Below are 11,747 nucleotides of genomic sequence, written 5' to 3' on the forward strand. Positions count from 1 at the left end.
AATCCTGAGAATATACGCGCGCGAAAGAAAACTGAATGATACTGTCAGTGATGTTCTAGCGTGCATCTCAGTACGTTACAGATAATCACATTACAAGCAATACGAAAATGGGATGATTCGCAGTATGTCGTATGCTGTTAGGAAGTAAGAAAATAATTTAAAAAATATAAATATTGTTTTAATTTAAAAAATATAAAAATATAAAAATATATAAATATTGATAAAAAAAACTTATATTATATTATATTATTAACTTTGGTAAAAAAATTGCATGAAATATGAAAAAAATATTTAACGTAAGAAAATAGTATATAAAATAAACGTATATATTCAAATAATATTACTTTAAGATAAAAAGATAAATGTAAATATTTATTTCTTAAATTTATGAGATTTAAAAAATACAATTATATTTATAAAATTTAAAAATAATACATAATTTAACGAATAAATAGAAATGTAGGTATACAATAGTAAAAAAATATTTTTATATAGAAAAAGAACAATTTATTTTAAAAGTATTATAAATATATTGTAAGAATTAGACGACCGTAAGCGGTCATGAAAGAGATTCGGAATATAAACAGCTAACAGAGAGGAGCCGTCGTGGTCGTGCAGACTAAGTGTCGGATTGGTAGACGAGGGATCCCGAGTTCAAATCCAGTCGGTCTCCGTTAATTTTTTCCGAATCTAATAGATATCTTTCAATCTCAGAAGTGGGATTCAGCCTATGTTACCTCAGAGAAGATTCAGCCTATGTTACCTGACAAGTCGATCGTTCAGGAGTGAACGGAAAAAGTCGGGGGTAGTACTCCAAAGTCGTTGTCAGTCGTTCAAGAGAAATGAACGGGAAAAAAGTCGTGGAGTAGTACTCCAAAGGAGTCGTGTCGGTCGTTCAAGAAAGTGATCGAAAGTCGGGAGCAGAAGCTCCAAGTTTCGGATAAAAATCCGATAGAGGAAGACTCGGTACATTCGGGACGAATGTAATACCAGAATGGCCGAACTGTAAGAATTAGACGACCGTAAGCGGTCATGAAAGAGATTCGGAATATAAACAGCTAACAGAGAGGAGCCGTCGTGGTCGTGCAGACTAAGTGTCGGATTGGTAGACGAGGGATCCCGAGTTCAAATCCAGTCGGTCTCCGTTAATTTTTTCCGAATCTAATAGATATCTTTCAATATTTATACATATGCAATTACAATTATGTTAAATATAATGTTAATTTATTTTTAGAATAAGAATAAATAAATAATAATTTTCATAGAAAATTACGTTTTTTTAAATTTTCAATATTCTAAATTTATAATAAAAAATCTGTAAATTTTTATACAAATTAACTATTCTTCAAAGAGAAAATAACTCTTCGTTCTTAGTTCACTTTATTTTTTCTCATTAATCACTATTCACTGAACACTAAACTATTCATTAATCAATATTCAATATTTACTCAACACTGAACACTTCTAATTATTTTCTTTAACATGCCTTAACAAAGTAAATTCTTTACGATTTTATTTTTATATATCAGATGTTTGTTCCTGCCAGTTTGTTAAGCATTTAAATGACAGAGAACTATAGAAAAACCCGAGAAGAAATGTGACAGAAAATTAGTTACGTGATTAGTTACATGGTTATCTACTTAGCTCATGATTATTGAACGCGCATGTGCAGTTCAATTTTGTACACGCTAAAATCGGGAGAGTTGCGTATATACTGTGGCCTTAATCTTCCTCGAAGTCATTCGAAAATATTTCGAAAGCTCTCGATGGGCTCTCGATCGTTGCGTTCGAAAACACATTCAAGTCACTTCGAAAGTGACTGTTTCTCCCTACCTCATCAAGGTAGGGAAAAGAGGGTATCTCAATAGAGACCCTATAAGAAGAGATTCGCCAACTCGTCACGTGACATTAATAGACTCTAATTGGCTGGGATAGATTGCACATCTGTGCTCCATGAAACAAAACAGATCTTTCAATAATCTATTTTGACAGATACATGTTATGTACTATTACAATGTTGTATCATAGTTATACGTTATATGTAAGTTAATTTATCATATCTTTACAATTATGAAAGAAAGCAATATATAGGGTGTCCCAAAACTCCATTTGGAGTACACTACGTGATTTTTTATGCTAAAAGAAACAACTTTTTCCTTTAGCAAAATTGCGTGCAACGAGTAGTTTTTACAGTTAATCAGATTAAAAGTGACGAATGAGCGCGCGTATGTGCGTAGTGGTCATGGCTAGCGCGCGTTCTTTAGGTCGGCGCGGCCTGGTACTTAATCTTAGACGACTTCACGTACTGTATTGTTTAAAATATAATACAAGTTAACAACAAAATAAGTATTGTTTTCATCCTTTACGTAACAATTCAATAAAAAAATTATCTGATTTCGTAGCATTATCTGGAAATAAAAATAAATATATGGTGTATGAACTGAGTATGCTATTATTTTAATTATTTCTTTATCATATGCGCAATTACATATGACAATAAAAAAAAATATTGAATTTAACGAATACTTATTAATTATGTGAGAACGTAATCACGAAAAGTCAAAAAATTGATTTTTTCATGATAGTGTTTAAAGATAAAATATTTAAATTTATAATTTAAGATATTTTGAGAGAGCTGGTTCTCAGAAAAAATTAACAAAAGATTATACAAAAATATTTATCTTTATGATATTACAATAAATACATAATTAAAGATTAGATACCAGACCACACCAACCTGAGGAACGCGCGCCGACCCTGACCGTTATGCACATACGCGCGCTCATTTGTCACTTTTATCTGATCCACTAAAAACTATTCGTCGCACGCAATTTTGCTAAAGGAAAAAGTTGTTTCTTTTATCATAAAGAATCACGTAGTGTACTTCAAATGCGGGAGTTTTGGAACACCTGTATATAGCAATAGCAATATATGCAATATATAAGCAATATATGTATCTACGTTTATTAATTTAAAATTTATTTATAACTACATATAATGTAATTTATTTCATACTACATATATGTAATTTCTTTCATAATTGTAAAGATATAATAAATAGATATGATAAATTAACTTACGTATAACATATAACTATGACACAGTATTGTAAAGTATGAGTATATAATCTTATTTCATATGATTGTTGTATTCGATCTTAATCAATTATTTGATATATGCTTATATATTTCCTTGCGCAAATTTCAATTTGTATGTCAAATATATTTTGCTTTTTTTTTTCCATGACAACATATTTTTATTGTGCGGTATTAATAAATAAATTGTGGTAAAAAGGAGGACATGTTTTTATAAACGTACGAAATGTTGCGTTGTAATATAAGATTTATAAATATAAATCTCTGAATATATATATCTCTGTATATTAAATAAATCCAAGATTGAATAATTACAAAAATAATTACAGTTCTTAATTGAATAAATAATAAACAAGATCGCTACAGTATTGTAACAGTACATAATATGTATCTGTCAAAATAGGTTATTGAAATATCTGTTTCGTTTTATAAAGCACAAATGTACAATCCATACCTCAGCCAATCAGGTGCATTCATTTACGCCAGGGGTCGGTAAGTGGGCACTGCTCGCGGGCGCTCAATGCCCGCGGGCAACAGTCGAGCTGGGGCTGGCGTTAGGCTAAGCGCAATAAAGTGAGGAGAGGGGATAGCAGGAATGTCTGTTCATTGAACGTGCTGTTCAAGGAGTAAAAAAATATTATGTTGCACAAATTCAGACTCAGAATTAGCATAAATTAATAACTATCTATATTTTAAATAAACAATTCTTACAATAATATTAAACAACTCTTACAACATTTAATTAGTATTTGATTCATAGTTTTCCGATATTATAATATATACGATATATCAGGTGTTATCGTTTTGACAACTTAAACGAATTATTGCAAAATGTGAATCTGTTAACTGTTCGCGTAATCGCGATTTATTTAATTTCATAATAGAAAATAATTGTTCACATGAATATGTAGAACCGACATACTCATTATTTTTCGCAGCACAAGCATGCAGTCAAGGAAAACGTTCTTGAGATATATATGAATAAAATTGTACGATGTCAGTCATTGTATAAAAACGATTTTTAAGAGCAGTGTCACATTTTAAATCTATTAATTCTAATTGTATATTTGCGGGAACAATATTAATATCAACAGTAAAAGGTGTCATAAAAATAAGTAAAATAAGTAAAAATAAATAAAAATAAAAGTAAAACTTCTTCTTAAACATGCATTTCCCTAAACCGACAATCGAATTCATTATGTAATAATTGAAATAAATTTATATATTCTTCATTTCTATTACTTATCTTGAATGTGCATGGCAACAGATAATAAATTTGAAAAATGCAACAACTATCGAGATTGAAATTGATTGATCCATAAATTAAGTTTCATTTGGAAATGTGGAACTTTATCCCAAGGTACTAAAAATATTAGATACGCTCCTGAGATGTGCACACAGGCGGGCACTCGCGGGCGCTCGCGGGCGTCCAATTTCAGCGTTTTTCAGCCGACCCTTGGTTTACTCAGTATTTTGTGCATCCACTGCTTTTTCATCTGCTTGTCATGTGATGGAAATTTACCGAACGGATAACTGCGAAAATAACTGCACGGATCATACCTTCCAATAGAAATTGAGCCGATTATATGAATGATAAATAAGAGACAATTTTATACATAAATTTATATTTGAATAATTAAAATGTAATAAAACTTTTTTATTATATAAAAAATAATATTTTATTGATATTAAATTTAATTGATAATGGATAATGGATAATGGATAATGGATTTAATCTATGAATTTTACTTAAAAGTTAGATATTAATTTTTTGTGAATTATATTTTATTATTCTTATTTTTTCTTATTTTTTCTTATTTTTATTCTTATTTTTTTTTTGTATATGTCCACCGACAACTGTCGGTGTCGTTAACTAACGACAGCCAATGGTAAGAAAGATCTTGAAAAAAAGCGCGGCTGTCATTGGCTATCGTTAGTTAACGATACTAATAGTTGTCGGTAAGCGAGTACAGTACTCCCGGCCCAAACTCTTAAGTGTCGGTCCACAATAGGTGATTTAAGCTTTAAGAAGTAAGAAATTGACCAATTATAATCGAATATGAAAAGAATACTATGATTAGTCAATTTCTTACGGCTTAAAGATTAAATTCTTATTGTGGACCGACACTAACAGTTTCACTAGCTCGGTATGTCGTTACGCAGCTTTTTTCCCATATATTATACCTGCGCAATGACAACGTAACGATAACGATACTATTAAGAAGTTAGAGAGGCCTACAGTACTGAAAAGTTTACATTTTTACATAAACCATAAATTTTCAATACTGGCATTGAATAATCAAATGTAATCAGAATATTGATATTGCAGTGCAATGTGTATTTATTTTAATTTTGCAATATCAAATGCTTTTATTGCTAAATTCTGTCATTAACTTATTTCTTAAATCAGTATTTCGTTTTTATTGTGGATTGAAAATTATGTTTCTTTAATATTTTGCCGCAATTTGAAGTTCATGGTACATTATTTTTGTTTTTATTATTGGCTGAAAATGATTTTTATTTTTGATATTTTAGCTCGTTATAAAATGAATCTGTGATATTGAATTATATTTTTGTTCTTTTATAAAAAGATAAAAAAAGGATGTCAAGTATAGTCCTATTTAAATCTAAGTGTTATATCATAATCTTATTAAATTCAAATAGTATCTAATATTCAACCTTAATGTGTATATTATTTATATAAAAGATTTGATATCAAAAATGTGGCGTCAAATTATAATCCCATTACTTCGAACTTACTTATTCTAAAATAGTAGTATCCAAGATAGTAGCTTTAATTCTTTTTCAAAATGATATCATAAAATTGCGTTTAATCTAATTTAATTCAAATGATATGTATTTAACATAAGTGGTAGTAGCTTTTATTCTATCTCAATATATGTATACATAATATTCCGGCATATTTTTTTGTAAAGAATTTTTAAATACATGTATATTTGAATCAAATGAAAAATTTAATTACAAAGAATTAAAGAGATAATAGTACAAAATGAAAAAAATTTAATTTAAATAAAAAAATTTTTATATAAAAAAACTTGGCGTTGTTAGATCTTGATTGAAATAATAACAAAGTAAAAATGATAAATTTTTATTTAAAAAAGTAATGATAAGATTTAAGGAATATGTTATTACTTTAAATAGTTTTATTTTTTTTTATCCAACGCCAAGTTTCTTTACATAAAAATTTTTTTATTTAAATTAAATTTTTTTTATTTTGTACCTCTTTAATTCTTTGTAATTAAATTTTCCATTCAATTCAAATATATATGTATTTAAAAATTCTTTACAGAAGAATATGCCGGAATATTATGTATACATATATTGAGATAAAATGATAGCTACTATCACTTACGTTAGATACATATCATTTGAGTTAAATTAGCTTAAACGCAATTTTATAATATCATTTTGAAAAAGAATTAAAGCTACTATTATTTGGATTTTGAAGAAGACTTCAATGAGAATCACAAAGATACGAATCATTGATTGATTTATATTTTTTAAAAGCAATTTTACATTTAACTTTTAAAGTAATGGAACTATAACTTGGCGTTATATTTTTTTTATATCAAATCTTTTATATAGATGATATACAATTAAGTTAAATGCAATTTTATAATATCATTATTTAAAAAAAAAAATTAAAGCTACTATCTTGGGTTGTAGAATAAGTAAGTTCGAAGTAATGGAACTATAACCTGGCGCCACATTTTTGATATCAAATCTTTTATATAAATAATATACACATTAGGGTTGAATATTAGATACTATTTGAATTTAATAAGATTGTTATACCACTTAGGTTTAAATAGGATCTTATTATACTTGACATCCTTTTTTTATCTTTTTGTAAAAAGATAATTTTATAATGATATCAGACATTTTGTAGTATTAATCATATTAATATTTTACACTGTTAGAAAAACTAATAAAATGTATAGCTGTTAAAACCTGTAATAAAAAATTAATTTAATAAATTTTGTGTGTTAAATGGATGATATTTTAGTAATTGTATACAAGAAATAATGTAAGTAAATTTTTTTATCTGTGATTATATATAGTTGTAATTTTACACATAACTTTTTTTAAAATGTGTAATAGAAGAATTATTATGCAATTATAATTAAATAATCAATTAAATTAATAATTGAATAATCATTAAATAATTAATAATTAATTTAATTATTGATTTAATTGATTATTTAATTATGATTGTATAGTAATTCTTCTATTATACATTTTAAAAAGAAGTTACGTGTAAAATTACAACTATTATTGTAGATAATTTGGACCCATGTAATAGTTTTACGCGCATTTTTAAATTTGCAATGTGTAAATAAACTTCTTGTGTTATAAGATTTACAATTAAATGTAAGTATTTAGAAATAATATATAATGTAACGTGAAGTAATACTTTTACGTATAGAAATAATACTTTATATAATTACATTATTGCAAATTCAAATTTTTAATTTACAACATAATATTCATTTCAAAAATACTTATTTTGATTTTTACATTTTTATTTATACTAATAACTTTATTATTATTGAATATAATCTTCCTTATTTTTATACAGTTTACAAAATACAGTTTCGCGAATTCATTATTTTTTAAAATAATTTTTAATATCGGCTGCTTGAGATAGCTGTAAGACATTCAATGTCCAAAACCGCAATGATAATTGTAATTTTACATATAACTTTTTAAAATATATAATAAAAGAATTATTACACGATAATTAAATAATTAATAATCATATTTAAATAATCAATTAAATAAATAAATAATCATTGAATAATTAATAATTAATCAGAACGAAAGAGAAAGAAAGAAAAGCGCGATGTATAGAAACACCGCGGTCTCTCACTAGCGTCATAGTATAGACATTAATAGTAGCGACACTCTATATTTATTTGGGATTGAATTTTCATTGCGCATGCTTATAGCCGCCATATTCCAACCCGCAAGCTTTATATTACGTTACAGTTACATTACGGATTGTTTGTTAATTATAATCAGTAAAATGAATGCGAGAACGTATTGTGCTGCCACAAATTGTTTTAACAATTCTTGGAATTGTTCTTAGAGCTCTTCTTAGATTTCCAAAAGAATCGGAACGATACTTAAATAACTTTTTATATTAAAAAAATAAGAATTAGATATTTTAGATATTATATTGCTTATAATTTGTTTATAAATAACATATATTAATCTCACACAGACATCACTGAATTTCACTACTTAATCAGACACTATGAATCATTGAGGCAATATTGTGCTTCTAAAATAATTTTTGAACTCTAAAAAATATAAAAAATTTTAAATATACTCTTTCAATATTTAAGGATATGATTATACAATTATATAATCCGAAACATTTTTACTTTTTTTGTACGTACTCGAATTTGAGACAGAATCGACAAAATAACACAAAATCGAAAAATTGTCTGTCCTCAAAGGTACACGATATCTATGTACCTTTTTGTACAAAACATTTTTGTGTATAAGATGTCTGCAGAGGATTAAGTTAATATAATAATCAAAATTGTTTATTCAAAATTATTTATAGATGCAAACAATGAATAAATGCAATAAATAGGCAAGATCTAATTAACAAAGATAGCGTTACTTTATATAAAAACTATAAATTATGTGCAGCACACTTTCAAATAAATATGTTTATCATGATCTATAAAATAGATTACATGTACCTGCTATACCAACAATTTTCGAAAATGCACAGTAAGCATTTTTTAATATAAAAATAATAAAATAATTTAAAACGTAAAAGCATATAAAGTTTGAATTATTCTAAATTAAAAACATTTTAAAAGATATATCTCAAAAAAATTAAATATTATTTATTTTTGTAATTACACTGTATTGTTATTACAGTGATTTTCGTACAGAGACCAGCACAGAGATAATCCAGGAAAACTCATACTAATTACCAATATTCCAAAAAACCATCGGAAATTTTATCTATGGATTCAGTTGTTCGATAGAAGAAATAATCAGAGAAGAATCAAGAAATTTCTCTGTTAAGAAAAAAAAAATTAACGCCATTACACAATCTCTATTCCATGATGATCAACTTAATTCAGCATTAGAAAAATCTCCATCAGCATTAATTCAAACATCACGTATATTACCTGCGAATAGTCCACGTAAACAAAAATTACGAGCAAAATTTAAAAAATTACAAAAAGTCAATTTTATACTAAAAGCAAAATTAAAACGTAAGAATAAATTAGAGAACATTACAGAAACAGTTTTTAAAACTTTGTAATAAATTTGTACCTAAGATATACAATTTTTTATTACAGAGCAAATTAAATTATTAGGTGTACAAAAAAGTTCTGAGCTTTTTTTTGTAAAATTCAATCTTTATTCAAAAACAAATAAAAAAATATTAATCAGCGGAATATTCCCCGTTTGCATCAATGACTTTTTGCCATCTTTCGGGTAGCTTGAGAATTCCTTGACGATAGAAGCTAACCGGCTTCGAAGCGATAAAGTCATCAATGCATTTTCGTATCTCTTCAAATCTCACGAAATGTGTATCAGCCAAATGATGCTGCAGCGACCGGAATAGATAGTAATCGGAAGGCGCCATGTCTGGGCTATACGCCGCGTGTGGGAGAAGTTAGCCTAACGCAAAGATATGGTCCTGAGTCGCTTTTGCAACATGTGGTCGAGCATTATCATGAAGCAAGATCACTTTACGCCGTCCTTGGCCAGTAAATGGTCTCTTTTCTTCTAATGCATCGCTCAAATTGGTCAATTGTTGTTGGTAGCGGTCTCCCGTGATTGTTTCACCCGGTTGTAATAACTCGTACTACAACACACCTTTCCAATCCTACCAGATACAGAGCAAAATCTTCTTGGCGTGGATATTGGGCTTTGGCGTCGATGTCGAAGGTTGACCAGGGTCAACCCATGATTTTCTACGTTTAGGGTTATCATAAAGAATCCATTTTTCATCGCCTGTAATGATTTTGTGCAGAAAATCTTTTTTCCGGAACTTTGAAAGCAAAGTGAGTGCAGTGTCACGCCGACGATTTGTGTTGTCTTCGGACAATTCATGCGGAACCCATCTGCTTTCCTGCTGATTTCATCACCTTTCCCATCGTATGTAAACGTACGGAAATGGTTTGCTGCGTAACGCCAACGCCCGTTCTGCAAGTTCCTTTTCAGTTTGCGCAGAGTTTATATCCAGCAGTGCTTGCAATTCGTCCGTTTCAATCTTTTGAGAGCGTCCAGCACGCGGTTCATCTTCAAGACTGAAATCTCCTTGGCGAAATTTTTTTACCATCTTTTACATGTAGTATGACTTACAGTTCTTTCATATGCAACACAAATCATTGCAGTGGCTTGAGCAGCATTTTTCTTCAGATGAAACGCGAAGTGAATGGAAAATCGAATATGTTCTTTTGTTATTGCCATCGTGAACACTACTGATTTTTGAAGTTATGTGCATCAAACGCCAAACCGTATGGCATTTTAGAAGGTCAAATGTCAATGCTTTAAAACCGCAAAAGGGCAGGAAGATATATAAAATTTAAATTATTATTTCAGTTGTATGAAATCTAAAGCTCAGAACTTTTTTGTACACCTAATATATGACAATATAGTAACATTCATTAACTGGATCTATCATATTTTATGTCAAACTTCCGTGTTCACTTATATCATCATTTCAGTTGCAGGTGTCATCCCATTACTCTAATAGCACTCGTCTATTCTAAGAACGTTTCATGAAATATCATACAAGTATATTCAAGATATTCTCCGAACATTCGAAATACGTACTGCGATATACTATGGAATGTACTTAAATCGTTACTACCGATCACCAACCTAACCAAACCTAGTACTGGAGAATATTCCGCAGTATGGCTATATGAAAATGGTGTAAAAACAGTTGTTTTAAGAATGTTTTAAGAATATACGAGAAATGATATATCATCAAGATGTCATAAGAATGTTCTCTGATATATTAGGCAATAATACGTATGACTACAGTACTTTCAGTACGAATGTAGAATATTCGAATGATATCATGTGCTATTAGGAAAGTTATGGTTGAAAGTTTTGTAATAGATCTATAGATAGCTTTAGAACAACTGTATAAAAATTATAGTATTTGCACTGAACATTTCATGCCCTCAATGTTCTTAAACAATTTAAGAAATAAACTTCGACCACATGCAATTCCAACTAAATTTTTCAGTAAATGTAAAATTAGAAGATAAAAATTATCTTCAACTTTATTTATTTCTGTGCATTAATGCAATAAATTTTTATAATAATATTTCTATATATCTGATAGTACATATGTAAATCTTTATATTGTAATATATATTATATCTTATATTATATGCATGTAAAATATAAAATATATGTAATTTACTTTTGAAATGTTTTATTATTTTTATTATTATATTTCATAAATATTAAAATATAATAAAGAATAAATTATTTGTACTAAAATATTTATTATTTTATTATAGTATATATTTAATTTTAAGATATTAATATTTTACTTTTAATATTTCTAATTTTACCTTTTGTTTATCTTTTGAAATTGGCGCTTTTTCCAAGCTATAGCGACAGGTCATGTGTTTC

This window comes from Pogonomyrmex barbatus, unplaced genomic scaffold (assembly GCF_055798465.1).
Source record: "Pogonomyrmex barbatus isolate J1 unplaced genomic scaffold, ASM5579846v1 scaffold19, whole genome shotgun sequence".
Classification (NCBI taxonomy): Eukaryota; Metazoa; Arthropoda; class Insecta; order Hymenoptera; family Formicidae; genus Pogonomyrmex; species Pogonomyrmex barbatus.